This window comes from Eurosta solidaginis, chromosome 4 (genome assembly GCF_040869045.1).
Source record: "Eurosta solidaginis isolate ZX-2024a chromosome 4, ASM4086904v1, whole genome shotgun sequence".
NCBI classification, from domain to species: domain Eukaryota; kingdom Metazoa; phylum Arthropoda; class Insecta; order Diptera; family Tephritidae; genus Eurosta; species Eurosta solidaginis.
In genome coordinates, this window is record NC_090322.1 from 278,218,746 (window position 1) to 278,234,013 (window position 15,268).

At 41.4% G+C, this 15,268-nt stretch overlaps 1 protein-coding gene across 2 annotated transcripts in view; it reads right to left on the reverse strand.

Moving 5' to 3' along the window:
• The window catches only part of f (forked), a 231,506-nt gene that overhangs the window by 157,282 nt on the left and 58,956 nt on the right, over positions 1-15,268 (reverse strand). The gene's annotated exons all lie outside the window — the stretch shown is intronic.

Consider the following 15,268-nt stretch of genomic DNA (forward strand, 5'->3'; position numbering starts at 1 on the left):
TTTGGCCGGTGACAGAGTTAGGTTTCTCGAAGTAAAAAAACTGGAGAGATCAGGGAGATAGCTGTTTATTTTACTACATAGCTCATCGATGTGTGGGCCTGGATCTGTAGCCATTATTGTGCAGTCACCAGCGTCAATCAGTATACAGTGATGACTCCTTCTGGTGGCGAAGGTATCTTCGATATGAAGAAGTTAAACAAAAGCGGGATAGGATACCACCTACACCACCTTGTGGTACCCCTTGTTTCATTCTTCTGGGTTTAGATGTTACGTTTCTGAATTTGCGATCCACTTGTGGAGACTTGGATGGAGGAAGGAAGGACCCTTCCAAGTCTTGCAGTCACTTGCCGTGGTTGACTGTAACAAAAGTGTTTGATATGCCTAGCGAGTACTGTTTTGTGGTGGGGTTTTTTATTCAATCCGCAATTTATCTGCGTGTTGATGGCGTTTAGCGCGGTGGTATTGCTATGTAGTTTTCGAAAGCCATGTTGATGATAGGTAAGAAATAAGTTTGCGCTTCCCAAGGCAGCCGGTTCTATGTACCGGAGCGACTCGGCTGTTATTACAGTGTAACTCCATTTAATTAATTTATTTATTTATACAGTCTAGTAACAAATGTTTAGTACAGACACTTATGACTAAATTACAGAAACCAGCTTATATTAAGCTATGGAAAACACTAGCAAAAAGAATTTATATTATTACAGATTATGTAATCTTTTAGTTTAAGTTGAAAAGCGTATTTTGAGTCGGAGAAATCAATATCTAAAACACTTGAGAAGCAATTAATTTCTGATAGGGCTCTTTTAATAGGCGCTTTTGAGTTATAAACAGTTTATTTTAATTTGTTTCGTCCCTCCCACAAATTGTCATCCTCCCAGCAGCTCCTTGCAGCAGGACTGCTCCATATTCTCTTGCTCCGGGAAGGTATCGAATCCAATCCGGGTCCGTCTCCTGACCTCGGTCCTGAGAAATGGTTTTGCTGCATCTGCCGGAAAAGAATCTTTTTAGGACGGTCATACTCTGTTCAGTGTGTCTCGTGTAAGGGATGGTTGCATCGGACAGGTTGTTCTGGGCTTGATCCCAAAACCCGACGTCCACGTAACTTTTATAAATCTTTTGTGGCTCCTTGCTGTTCACGCCCAAGGGCGTCCCGTAGTCTACGTCTAAGCGCCCCCCCATTACTTTCCAGCAGCCCCGCTGCTCAGCAAGCCACAACAAGTACCCGCTGCTGCTCGCGCCTTACGGCGCCAACAACTCAAACAGCTGCTACCACTCATAACTACAATCTTCGTAGTAGAGTCGGAAGCAATGCTGAGCAACAGCCCCTGCCCCCGTCTTCTCCCCCCCTCTTTTCCGGCAGCAATCGTGTAGGTCAGGGAAACAGACTCTTAGTCCCTACCTCCGTTTGCACCGTTTGCCAGCACAGAATATATATGTTTGCGACATCCGCCCAATGCAGCTCCTGCCTCGGGTGGTGCCACTTTCCTAGATGTTCTGGTCTCCGCGACGGCAACCCCTCGGCGGGTTTCATCGCGCCATGTTGCCAGGTCGCAAACCCAAATCATCCGGGTACCCCAATGCTTGCCCAAGGACGCCCAGTCCCAGGGCCACAACAGCAATTGCGTCCTGGCCTTCCTGAACCCAGGCGTAGTCACCCGTCACTTACCCCCAGAGTGGCGACGTCTCCCCTCATGCACTTCAGAATTCTGCAGTTAAACTGTAATGGACTAACTGGGAAGATTACGGAGATAGTCAATTTCATGAAGCGGCACAACATCCGCATTGCTGCGATTCAAGAGACTAAACTCACAGCACGATCTGCATTGCAGTCCTGCTCTGGGTATAATGTCCACAGAAAAGATCGCGAGAGCGGAAATGGAGGCGGCCTCGCGTTTATAATACACCACTCTGTGCAATATCACATATTTGATCCTGGCATCGACCGCAGGGACAACGTCTTAGAACGTCAAGGCCTATCTGTCCGGTCAGGCGATGCAAACCTAGAAATCATCAACATCTACATCCCCCCTGCCACCTGTTGCCCCGGTGGATACCACCCTAATATTAGAGCCTTACTCACTGGAAACAATCGCATTATTTTAGGCGACTTCAATGCCCATCATGATCTATGGCATTCAAATTTGCGGGCGGACAGTAGGGGCGAGATGTTGGCGGATCAAATAGAAGAAACGACGTTCTGCACAATAAACGGAGACGCCCCCACACGTATGGTAGGAAGCTGTCACAGTTCGCCAGATATCTCAATCGTGAGCGTAGAACTCGTAAACTGCGTCAACTGGCAGCCGATGGTATCATTGGCATCCGACCACCTGCCTATACTTGTTTCGCTCGAGCGTACCGCCGACTTCATCGTCACCGAAAAACGCACTTTCATAAACTTTAAAAAAGGAAAGTGGGGAGAATATAAATCCTTTACAGACAACCTCTTTGCTGCCCTCCCTATCCCGACTGATGCCCGCCAAGGGGAGCGTGCCTTTCGCAAGGTCATTGAATCCGCCTCGGCACGTTTCATTCCCGCCGGGAGAATTCCCGAAATCCGGCCCCACTTCCCGGCGGAGGCCGCAAACTTAGCGAGAGAACGTGACCTTATAAGGCAGCTTGATCCAGGCGACCCCCACATAAGGGATATAAACCAACGCATCAGATTGCTTGTGGATGAACACAAGCGGGCGAAATGGGAGGAGCACCTAAGAGGTTGTAACCTCTCTGCCGGTGTGGGTAAACTTTGGTCCACCGTAAAGTCCCTATCGAATCCGACTAAGCACAAAGACAAAGTTTCCATCGCCTTTGGCGACAAAGTGCTGTCGGATGCGAAAAAATGCGCGAGCGCTTTCTGCCGACAATATATAATGCATTCTACGGTCGACAAAGTTAGACGGAGGGCCAACAGACACGCACATAAACACAAATTCAGCGCGTCACCAATCACCATCACCGCTAAAGAGGTTGAGGACGCCATTGGTCGCGCTAAACCATCCAAAGCAGTGGGCCCAGACGGCATAGCCATGCCGATGCTTAAAAGCCTAGGGAAAGAGGGTTTCAAATATTTAGCGCAGGTCTTCAACCTGTCTCTTTCCACCTTTGTCATACCCGAGAAATGGAGAATGGCCAAGGTGGTCCCGCTACTAAAGCCTGGTAAACCAGCTAACATAGGAGAGTCGTATCGTCCGATATCTCTCCTATCGCCAGTAGCAAAGACGCTCGAAGCCATTTTGCTCCCTTATTTCCAAGCAAATTTGCAACTAGCCTCCCATCAGCATGGCTTCAGAAAACTCCATAGCACTACCTCCGCGCTAAATGCCATTAGTACCCAGATAAATTGCGGTTTAAATCAAAACCCCCACCATAGAACAGTACTCGTAGCGCTAGACCTATCAAAAGCTTTTGATACTGTCAACCACGGCTCGTTACTGCAAGACCTGGAAGGGTCTACCCTTCCCCCATGTCTTAAAAGGTGGACCGCAAATTATCTGGGTGGTCGGCAGGCATCGGTGCTATTTAGAAACGAAACATCAAAGCCAAGGAGAATTAAACAAGGGGTGCCACAGGGTGGTGTCCTATCCCCACTTTTGTTTAATTTCTACATATCTAAACTACCTTCACCACCGGAAGGAGTCACAATCGTTTCCTACGCCGATGACTGCACAGTAATGGCCACAGGCCCAGGCCCACAGATCGATGAGCTATGCAATAAAATAAACGGCTACCTCCCTGATCTCTCCAGTTTTTTCGCCTCGCGAAACCTGGCATTATCACCGACTAAATCTTCCGCGACCTTATTTACAACATGGACGTCCCAAATGTCGACCATTTTGAACATCCACGTCGATGGCTCTACGCTACCGACTGTCCTACACCCCAAAATCTTGGGTGTGACGTTTGATCAGGATCTACATTTTGGTGAGCACGCAGCCGCAATTGTTCCGAGAATTCAGAGCCGTAACAAAATCCTCAAATCCCTTGCTGGCAGTACCTGGGGAAAAGATAAAGAAACGCTCATGACTACATACAAAGCAATTAGCCAGCCGATTACGTGCTACGCGTCACCCATATGGTCGCCAAGCCTAAAAATTACCCACTGGAAGAAGCTACAGGCCTGCCAAAATACTGCTCTCAGAATTGCCACGGGCTGTCTTCTTATGTCCCCAGAACACCATCTACATAATGAGGCGAGAATACTCCCCATCAGGGAAAGAAACGAGATGCTGACCAAACAGTTCCTGTTGAATACCCAGAAACCTGGGCATCCCAACAGACATCTGATTGACGAGCCAGCACCGCCTAGGGGCTTAAGGAGTCATCTCCGTAAGCATTTTGAGGAAATACGGCATCTGATAACACAGCCGTATGAAGCGAAAAAACACAAGCAGGTCCTTGGTGAACTCCACAAACAGGCGTCGGACCTTTATGCCGGGAATTGCCCGGTGAACCCAGTACTCAAAGTAAAGTATCCAAACTTGCGGAAGAGGAACGCATACTCCCCAGGGAAACGCGTGTCACTCTGGCTCAACTTCGTTCTGGATACTGTAACAGGTTAAACTCTTACCTATCCAGAATCAACCCCGACATACAAAATGTATGCCCCGCTTGCAATGTGTCCCCACATGACACCAACCATCTCTTTAATTGTAATGTGGAACCAACGCCTCTAACACCCCTTTCCCTATGGTCCACCCCTGTTGAAACAGCAAGTTTCCTTGGACTCCCGTTAGAGGATATTGATGACAGTTTGTGATCGGTCGCGTTTGTTAGGTGGGGCGAAGCACTGCTACAACAACAACAACAACAGTTATAAACAGTTCTACTCAGCCCTATGAAAAAGATTTCAAAGTGGCGGAGGTTTCTACAGGGAGTATTTAAGCATAGTCTTTCAAGAAGCAACGCGCAGTCAATTTTGCCCGTGAAAAGATCGAAAATGAACAACGAGGCCAAAAGAATTCTGCGATTGTTTAGGGATAGTAAGGATATTAGTTGGCATCGAGACTCATAGGACGGGATCGGTTCAGAGAATCGTAATGAAGTAAGCGCGAAGCGCATAAAGATTTTTTGAACCCGCTCCAGGCGGTTGATGTGAACTGCGTGGTAAGGCCGCCAAATGAAAGCCGCATAGTCAAGTTTGGACCGCACAAAGGACGTATATAAAACTTTGAGTGTGTAGGGGCCAGAGAAGTTTGCGGAATGGCGTCTGACAAAAGCAAACATTGAAAGCGCCTTAGAAATTGTGAAGCTGACATGAGTGTTAAAATTAAACTTTGAGTCGAAGAATACCCCCAAGTCTTTAACTTCAAGTGTCTGCAATACGATAGGAGGTATGAAGTGGCCTCAGCAGTTTACCATACGTCACAGTGTGGCACTTACTTATATTAAGGAAAATACGGTTCTTAACACATCATTATTAAGCTCAGATTGAAGAACAACGAAATCATTATAACAACTGATCTCAGAATAGATCTTGAGATCATCAGCATAAAGCAGAAATTTGGTAGATGAGAAGCAAGAGCTAATGCCATTAATGAACAAGATAAATAGTAAAGGGTCCAGAATACTGCCCTGGGGCACTCCAGAGGTGGCCCAAAATGGTTTCGAATAAACACCGTCAATATTTACAAAATTACTTCAGTTGTGCAGGTAAGATTTAATCCACTGTAGGAACGTAGAATGGAATCCATAACAAGCTAATTTCGACATTAAAATTTTATGAGAAATTTTATCGAATGCCTTGGAGAAGTCTAAGTATGTATATTGTATCAACCTGAAACCCCCGCCTAAATGCCGCGTAGCAATCCTCAGAAAAGACAGCGAGGTTCGTTAATGTGGATCTGGCCGGGACAAAACCATGTTGATTGGCGCAAATCAGGTGCTTAATACTAAAGTAAAGCTTGTCATTGACAACACATTCAAAATGCTTCGAAGTTGTAGACAATTTGGAAATAGGCCTGTAATTAGAACAGTTACTTTTGTTGCCAGACTTAAAAATGGGAGTGACGGATGCTTGTTTCCAGTCATCAATAAAAATACCCGATGCCAATGATTTATTGAATATAATCATTAACGGTCGTAATAGCGAAGTACAATTTTTCAATAGAATAACTGAAAGATTGTCAACATCAGTTCTGGAGGAATTTTTAATTTTTATAAACCCCTCCCCAGCCAGCATTTTGTGAAAATTTTGATCAAAAAATATTTAAATATCATACCCCAAGATGATTAAAAACGTTCAAATTTAAAAGCATTTTCTGTTCGAAAATTAACGTATCGTCGGGAGAAAACTGTATCATAAATGTGATTATTTTTGAATAATCATTCATGATTCTATTTCGAAACGCTTTTTATTCATATTTGATATCATTGTAAAATTGAACTTTAATTGTTTTAGAGTAATATTTTAGTGCTTTTCACAGTTATTTTCTGTTCATATTCGTGAACATATTTCAATCGTTTTGGTTGAGATTTTTGAATCATTTTTGAATGCCATTATAATGCATTTATTCTTCATATCTCATTCAAAATAGGATACTATATAATAATCTTATTTCATCAGGGGAAGAAAGCATGCGAAAGTGAGCTATTCGAACCACAGCTAACTCGCAAACAAACTTGACCGATATACACCTGCTACTACAACATCAGCAATACCGTCTGCATCTTAAAATACTGATACGATACGGGATGTTGAAGCCGTATCCAGGTATGACAAGATAGTCTCACTTACCTGGGGTTCAAATAGCTCACAACCCATGTATTGTCCAATCATTATGTATTTTCTGGGAATCTTAAGGGGAGAAATGGTTGGGGAAATCTTCGTTCATGAGCAGCATTACATTATTTTTGTCTTGAAGAATATCTTTTGCATAAATAATAAAATTTGTATATATTTTTTCTTAGCTTCATGATTGAAAAAATATGTGTATGTGAAAAAAATAAGATTTCTAATGAAAAGTAAAATTTCAGCAAGTAAAAAATTCATTATTCAGTCAACAAATATATTCATAAAAGATTCAGAAAGCTGAATGAAAAATTATTACTTTAAGTGATCAAAAATTTATAAACAAATTTGATTCAAATATGATTCCAAAATGTGATCGAAAAATGCTTTTTAGTTTTTCATCATCAAAAGTATTCATATTTGAGTATTTCTTTTGTTCAATTGTATGATAACTCATTATTTAGTCAGAAAGAGTAATCAAATTGTATTGATATGTAGGGAAATTCAAAATTGAATCACCTAAATGCTGAGCGGGAATTAACTATGTCTGCCTCAGTGAGAGTAAGTGACCCAAAATTATTAGCGGAGGGAGACTTAATTAACTTGTGTATGTTATCTGTATCTTGTTGCGTCCCTCCCATAAATTGTCATCCTCCCAGCAGATCCTTGCAGAGGGACTGCGCCATACTCTCCTGCTCCGTGAAGGTTTCCAACTTAATCCGGGTCCTTCTCCTGACCCGGTCCTGAGAAATGGTTTTGTTGCGTTTTCCGGAAAAGAATCTTTTTAGGACGCTGATACTCTTTTCGGTGTGTCACGTGCAAGGGATGGTTGCATCGGACAGGTTTCTCAGGGCTAGATCCCAAAACCCGACGTCCTCGTAACTTTTATAAATCTTTTGTGGCTCCTTGCGGTTCACGCAAGGGCGTCCCGTAGTCTACGCCTCAGCGCCCCCCCCCCCCTGCTACTACATTCCAGAAGCTCTACTGCTCAGCAAGCCACAACAAGTACCACCAGCCACCAGCTCATACGGCCGATCCCACTCATAACTACAATTTTCCTAGTAGAGTTGGTAGCATTGCCGAGCATCAGCCCCCGTTTTCTTCTCCCCTCTTTTCCGGCAGCAATCGTGTAGGTCAGGGAAGCATACTCTTAGTCCCTACCACCTTTTGTTCCGTTTGCCAGCACATAATAAATATGTTTGCGTCATCTGCCCAATGCAGCTCCTGCCATGGACAGTGCCACAACCTCAGAACCACCACGGGCTGTCTTCTTATGTCCCCAGAACACCATCTACATAATGAGGCGAGAATACTCCCCATTAGGGAGAGAAATGAAATGCTAACCAAACAGTTTCTGTTGAATACCCAGAAACCTGGACATCCCAACAGGCATCTGATTAATGAGACTGCACCTCCCAGGGGCTTAAGGAGTCACCTCCGCAAGTATTATTAGGAAATACGGCACCAGAGAACACAGCCGTATGAAGATATAAAGCACAAACAGGTACTCAGTGAAATCCACAAACAGGCGTCGGACCTCTATGCCAGGAATTGCCCGGTGAATCCTGTACTCAAAGAACAATACCCAAAACTAGCAGAGGAGGAACGCACTCTCCCTAGGGAAAATCGCGTCACTCTGGCTCAACATCGATCTGGGTACGGAACAGGTTAAACTCTTCTTCTTAGGGAAGCAGAAAGGCTTCAAGTATCTTGGCTACTTGCGATAGAAGAGATATCGGATGATAAGATTCTCCTACGTTAGGTCAGGTTGGAAACATGCGCTAGATATTTAAATCCCTCTATGCCAAGTATTTTAAGAATCGCTTTGGCTATGCCGTCTGGGTCTACTGCTTTAGATGGTTTAGCATGAACGATGGCATCTTCAATCTCTTTGGCGGTGATAGTAATAGGGGACGCGCTATGTTTATGCCTGTATGCGCGTTTATTGGCCCGGCGTCTGGCTTTGTCAACCGTAGAATGCATTACATATTGTCGGCAAAAAGTGCTCGCTCGTTTTTTCACATCCGTAGCACTTTACCACAAAGGCGATGAATATTTTGTTGTTGTTTTTGTTGTTGTAGCAGTGATGTATATTTTGTCGTTGTACTTAAAAGCCCCGACACATAAGCATATTCTCATATAGATGCGTTCTACTCAATCTTACGCACTATGAGTAGATTGCACGTATTTTTATGGAGAACCATAGAATGAGCGACACTGGCGTCATCTAATATTGAAAAGTCGCCAACTCCCAAATTTTGTTGCAAGAAAATCATAAGAAGAATTTAACATTTGCTTTGGCTAAGGGTGTTGGCACACTTTGCAAGTGAGATTATTTTTCCCACTGGTTGGTAAATTTTCTAACATTTTTCGCAATTAAAAACTGCAATATAACAATCGAATACGACACAAAATATTGTAACGAATTTAGGGAAATTCTGCTTATTTGCAACCTTCTGCTTACGTTCGTATCGCTAAACTGTTGAATAAAACACTCCAATATTCTGTATTACAAAATGGTCTTTATTAGACTATTTTGAAAGTACTTCGCAATTAAACTTCACCTCGCAACTGAAAGCATGCTTAAATCAAACTGAGTACTGACTACTCAGCTTTCGCTGCTTTTATAGTCTGTGCCCAAATGTCTAGACGTTTCTTCTTCTTCTAGAATTTTCTACTTGGTTACCAACTATACGCGTCGCGTGTGTATCTGTAGTTTATAGCCTCTCGCAGTAGTGAATGAGTACTACTTCAACTGCCCACTCAGCATTTAGGTGATTAGGTTTTGAATTTGCCCTACATATCAATACAATTTGATTACTCTTTCTGACTAAATAATGAGTTATCATACAACTGAACAAAAGAAATAATCAAATATGAATACTTTTGATGATCAAAAACTCAATATAGCTCTTCAATCACATTTTGGAATCATATTTGAATCAAATGTGTTTACTTTAGGTGATCAAAAATTTTGAATCATTTTTCGTTCAGCTTTCTGAATCTTTTCTGACTATATTGGTTGACTGAATAATGAATTTTATACTTGTTGAAATTTTACTTTTCATTAAAGATCTTATTTTTTTCTCATACTCACATTTTTTCAATCATGAAGTTCAGAAAAAATATATTAAAAATTTATTCTTCAAGACAAGAAATAATGTAAATACTGCTCCCAAGAAAAGATGTCCCCAACCATTTCTCCACCTTCGGCTTGTCAGAAAATACAAATTAGACAATACAAAGGTTGTGAACCCCAGGTAAGTGAAACTCTCTTGACATATGTATGTACCTGGATATGGCTTCAACATCCCGTACCATATCGTATATCAAGATGTTGACGATCATAGTTGATGCTGGATGTTGTAGTCGAGGTGTATATCGGTCAAGTTTGTTTGCGAGTGACCTGTGGTTCGAAAAGCTCACTTCCGTATTCTTTCTTCCCCTGATGAAATAAGATTATTATGTAGTATCTTATTTTGAATGAGATATGAAGAATAAATGCATCGTAATCGCATTTAAAAATTATTCATGATTAGAAAATGACTGTGAAAAGCATTCAAATATTACTCTAAAACAATTAAAGCTCAATTTTACAATGATATCAAATATGAATAAAAAGAGTTTCGAAATAGGAATCATGAATGATTATTCAAAAATAATCACATTTATGGTACATTTTTCTCCCGACGATACGTTAATTTTCGAACAGAAAATGCTTTTAAATTTGAACGTTTTTAATCATCTTGGGGTATGATATTTAAATATTTTTTGATCAAAATTTTCACAAAATGCACGCTGGCTGGGTGATGACTGTGTGTGAGTTATCTTCCTTCGTTGCCTTGTATGTATGTGGGTAAATGATGATTAATGTGTTTATGTAGCTTCATTTAATGTTTTTGTTGTTGTGCATTTAGCAAGTAATTTTGTTTTATAGGGAGAATGTTTGTAACAGTGTTTCGCGAAATTTTTTATGTTAATGGGCAAGGCGTAATAAACTTCAATTGCCAAGTCTAAAGTTCCTTCATATTTACAAACGCAACATCTTGGTTGATTGTGGCGATGTTATTGCAATGCATAAGCTCGTGTTAAACGCATCTATATGAAAGATGTCATTGTGCCGCGGCCTTTAGTCGGGTTCGACAAGGATTTATGGTAGACCATAGCTTACCCACACCGGCAGAGAGGTTACAATTCTTTAAGTGCTCCTCCCATTTCTCCTGCTCGTTTTCATTGACAAGCAGTCTGATGCGTTGGTTTATGTCCCTTATTTGAGAGTCGACAGGGTCGTGCTGTCTTATAAGGTCACGTTCTCTCGCTAGATTTGCGGCTTCCGCTGGAAAATGTGGCCGGATTTCAGGGATTCTTCGGCGGATCACTCGAGCGAAAGGAGTATGGATAGGTGGTCGGATGTCAATGTTACTATCGGCTGCCAGTTGACGCAGTTAACAAGTCCTGCGTTCACGATGGAAATGTCGTCCGTATAATGACAGCTTCCTACCATACGTGTGGGGGCATCCCCGTTAATCGTGCAGAACTCCGTCTCTTCTATTTGGTGCCCCAGTATCTCAACCCTGCTGTTCGCCTGCAGATCAGAATGCCAAAGATCGTGGTGGGCATTGAAATCGCCTGCAATAATGCGATTTTCGCCAGTGAGTAGTGCGCTGGATGTAGATGTTGATAATTTCTAAATTTGCATCGCCTGACCGGACAGATATGTCTCGACGTTCCAGGACACTGTCTCTACGGCCGATGTCGGGATCAAATAGATTATATTGCACTGAGTCGAGGGTGATAGATGCGAGTCCGCCTCCAGGCAAGGCAGTGCAAAAGAAAAAATTTAGAATTTTTTTAGCATATTTTTCAACCTAAATTGAAATGTCAAACTTGAACAAAAAATAGAAATTGATTTTTATTTTTATTTACATATTTTTGTCGATATGCGCTTATGCATGTACCATATTGTTCAGTGGACGATGGCTGCTGCTTTAGTTGGAGTCTCCAAATGTTTTCTGGTGGATCCTGGATTTAGAAGACTGCAAAAGGAGGATCAAGCGCGCATCACAATCTCCTCGCAATGGCCAGCCATGTGGACCTAGAGTGTTAGTGAGATATAGTTCACATGCCGAGTGTAAGTAATATCATAGTGGACGTTCCTCTCCACCAGCTGATAAAAATGTGGCCAACTTCCCCGGAACGGCTGAACCTTCTTGTTTTATATCTAGAGGTTATTTACCTGTCATGGGTCGTAGTGCTCCCTACTCTGTGCACGGGAAAAATGTAAAGTTTTCTTATCATTTTCCTAGCATAAAAAATAATTTAGGTTTCAATTTAACTCGCACAGTTCTGACAGCTTTTTACCTAAATTATTGCAGTGCTGGAAATTTCCATTGGAATATTAGTTTAGGTACCTAGAATTTAGGTCAACTCGCACCCAAAAAATAATATTGAAATAAAAATTTACGTCTTATTAAAAATCTTTGAAAAATATCATGCCAGACGTGAGAGTATTTCCTTACGGATAGCAGCAACCGAATACTCAAAATTAATACAGTTGTACAGTTCATTATAGCGCGAGCACCAATTGCGAAGAGGGCTAAATTTGGCACAATTTCGCCGGAGAATGGGTAAATGAAAGAGAACATAGTGTCTCGAAGTTCTCGCAGGAACAGAAAAATTTAGTCTGCTCACAAGGTCAGTGGAGTCTGTGGTCCATGTGGACCTAGAGTGTTAGTGAGATATAGTTCACATGCCGAGTGTAAGTAATATCATAGTGGACGTTCCTCTCCACCAGCTGATAAAAATGTGGCCAACTTCCCCGGAACGGCTGAACCTTCTTGTTTTATATCTAGAGGTTATTTACCTGTCATGGGTCGTAGTGCTCCCTACTCTGTGCACGGGAAAAATGTAAAATTTTCTTATCATTTTCCTAGCATAAAAAATAATTTAGGTTTCAATTTAACTCGCACAGTTCTGACAGCTTTTTACCTAAATTATTGCAGTGCTGGAAATTTCCATTGGAATATTAGTTTAGGTACCTAGAATTTAGGTCAACTCGCACCCAAAAAATAATATTGAAATAAAAATTTACGTCTTATTAAAAATCTTTGAAAAATATCATGCCAGACGTGAGAGTATTTCCTTACGGATAGGAGCAACCGAATACTCAAAATTAATACAGTTGTACAGTTCATTATAGCGCGAGCACCAATTGCGTAGAGGGCTAAATTTGGCACAATTTCGCCGGAGAATGGGTAAATGAAAGAGAACATAGTGTCTCGAAGTTCTCGCAGGAACAGAAAAATTTAGTCTGCTCACAAGGTCAGTGGAGTCTATCTCTCCGATAATCAGTTTATGAATGAACATTACCCCGAGTAATGTTCTTCTATTCTCTAAAGTTGGCAAACTAATGAGAAGAAGTTTATTTCTATAAGGTGGGAGATGAGAATTTGATTCCCAATTAAGACCACGTAATACGAAGATTAGAAACTGCTTCTGTACCGATTCAATTCGATCTATATGTTTTTTATATCCCGGAGACCCAGGGCCGTAGAGAAAATCCGGTCCCGAAACTAACAATTTACGGGCCCCCCTATAAAAATCCACTAATACATTTGATTAACTTGAATTAATGGATTACATCAAAAAAATTTTTTGCCACATCAACTAAATGATTTTTGGACTAAGAGCTGACAATAAAATTAACACAGAATATTTATTATTTATACTATTTTATTGTAAAGTAGAAATAAAATTCTCTTTTAACAGCCACATATTGTTTCAAATAATCTTTTCTAGTTATTTGGTAACATTTTAATACATTTCTGATAAATTTAATGATGATTATAAATTTTAATTATTCAATATAGAAAGTTCGGATATCAAAGAGTGGCTTTACTCGCTTTTTTCGCTGCAAAATTTTTATAATAATATCAAAATTTAACTGTCTTACCAAAACGGATTCAACACAAAGCGTGGTAAGATCTGAAACTCGCTCTTGAGATGAACACGATCTATGAAAGTTTTTGATTCTTGAAAGGACGCTGAAGGAACGTTCTGCACTAGCTACAGTGACAGGTATAGTGCAAAAGATACGTAAAGCAACACAATTTTTGGGGAAAATCGTATACAGATTTTGAACATAGATGGCTTTTAGCAATTCCAATGGTGACAGACCTTTATCAAAACTTGCGTCGTAAATGTGTTTCAAGTGAATTATTTCGCATTCTAAGCTTTGAGAAATGTCCGACTTGTATTTTTCGACAAATTTTGCTGCGCTCGCCCGAACAGTAGATTCATCCACGTCTTCAAATTGCCACACAAAGGAAAACCTCTAGCTCGAATTTCTCATAGGTGCAAATCGTTCAGTAGTGCCAGTGATTACCGAATCAACGATCACCAGGAATGTGTTGTTTTTAAAATCAGACTCTGAATCATCCGTAATCATCTCATTTAAATTATTTTCAGAACGTCTTTTAGGTTTTCTCTTTCGAATGTCCGGAAACTTTGGCGAGATGTTCAATTGAATAGCAACTGTTTTGCATTCGTTTAAAATTGTTTCCCATTGGTTCCTGATCAACTTCAAATCAGCTAATAAGTCATCTAGATGTCGGACCTCAACATCTATGGTGGCGTCTCTAGCTTTGAGGACCACGTTTCTTTCATTAATGGTAGTCAGTATTTTGAACCAAATTGAGAACAGCAAGATACATTCGAACTTGTTGATATACTTGAGAATGTCGGTAACATCTCCGTACTCGAATGCTTGCGCAGTCAAATTTGGCTTTTGGCTGAAAGAAGAGAGCTTGGTACATTTTTTTTTTGAGGATGTCCCATCGTTGTGGAGTGCTGCTAAAAATAGTAAAACATTTTTGTACAACTCCGAAGAAAGTAATTGCAGCCGAACAACATTCTGCAGCATCAACACCACATAAATTGAGACTGTGGGTTGCACAAGGCGAGTAATCAGCATTCGAGTTTTTGTCGAGAATGTCACGTAGTGCTCCGTTGCAACCTCCTTTCATATTGTCGCCGTTATCGTACCCTTGTGCACGACAATCTTCAATCAAGTATGGCAAATTAGATCAGCGATTTTCTGACCAGTTTTTTGGTTACAATTCACGAAAGTCAAAAACCGTTCTTGGATTGTATAATTTGTTGCTTTCGAATTGAAATGGAGCTAGCGCAAAATGAACGTAGTCAACGTGACTAGGCATCAGGCATAGCATCAACGACAATAGCAAAATACTTGGCTTTCTTGCATTGATCTAATATAGTTCCCTCACATGCTTTGCACAAATTTCTATAAACTCGTTCTGAATGTCTGGGGAAAGATAGTGAACTTGTAAATCGCCGGTACGCTTGCGTTTTTGCACGAACTAGCTCGCCGGACTGTGGCGTGGTTCTTGCGCCGCCTCCTATCATGCACCGTACCATATAAAAAAAAAATCGTACCGATCCACACTTTTTACACCCCAGGGATGTCTCATCACCTTGTCTCTCATCCGTGCCCGAACCCCTCATCGGACCACCCCTGAA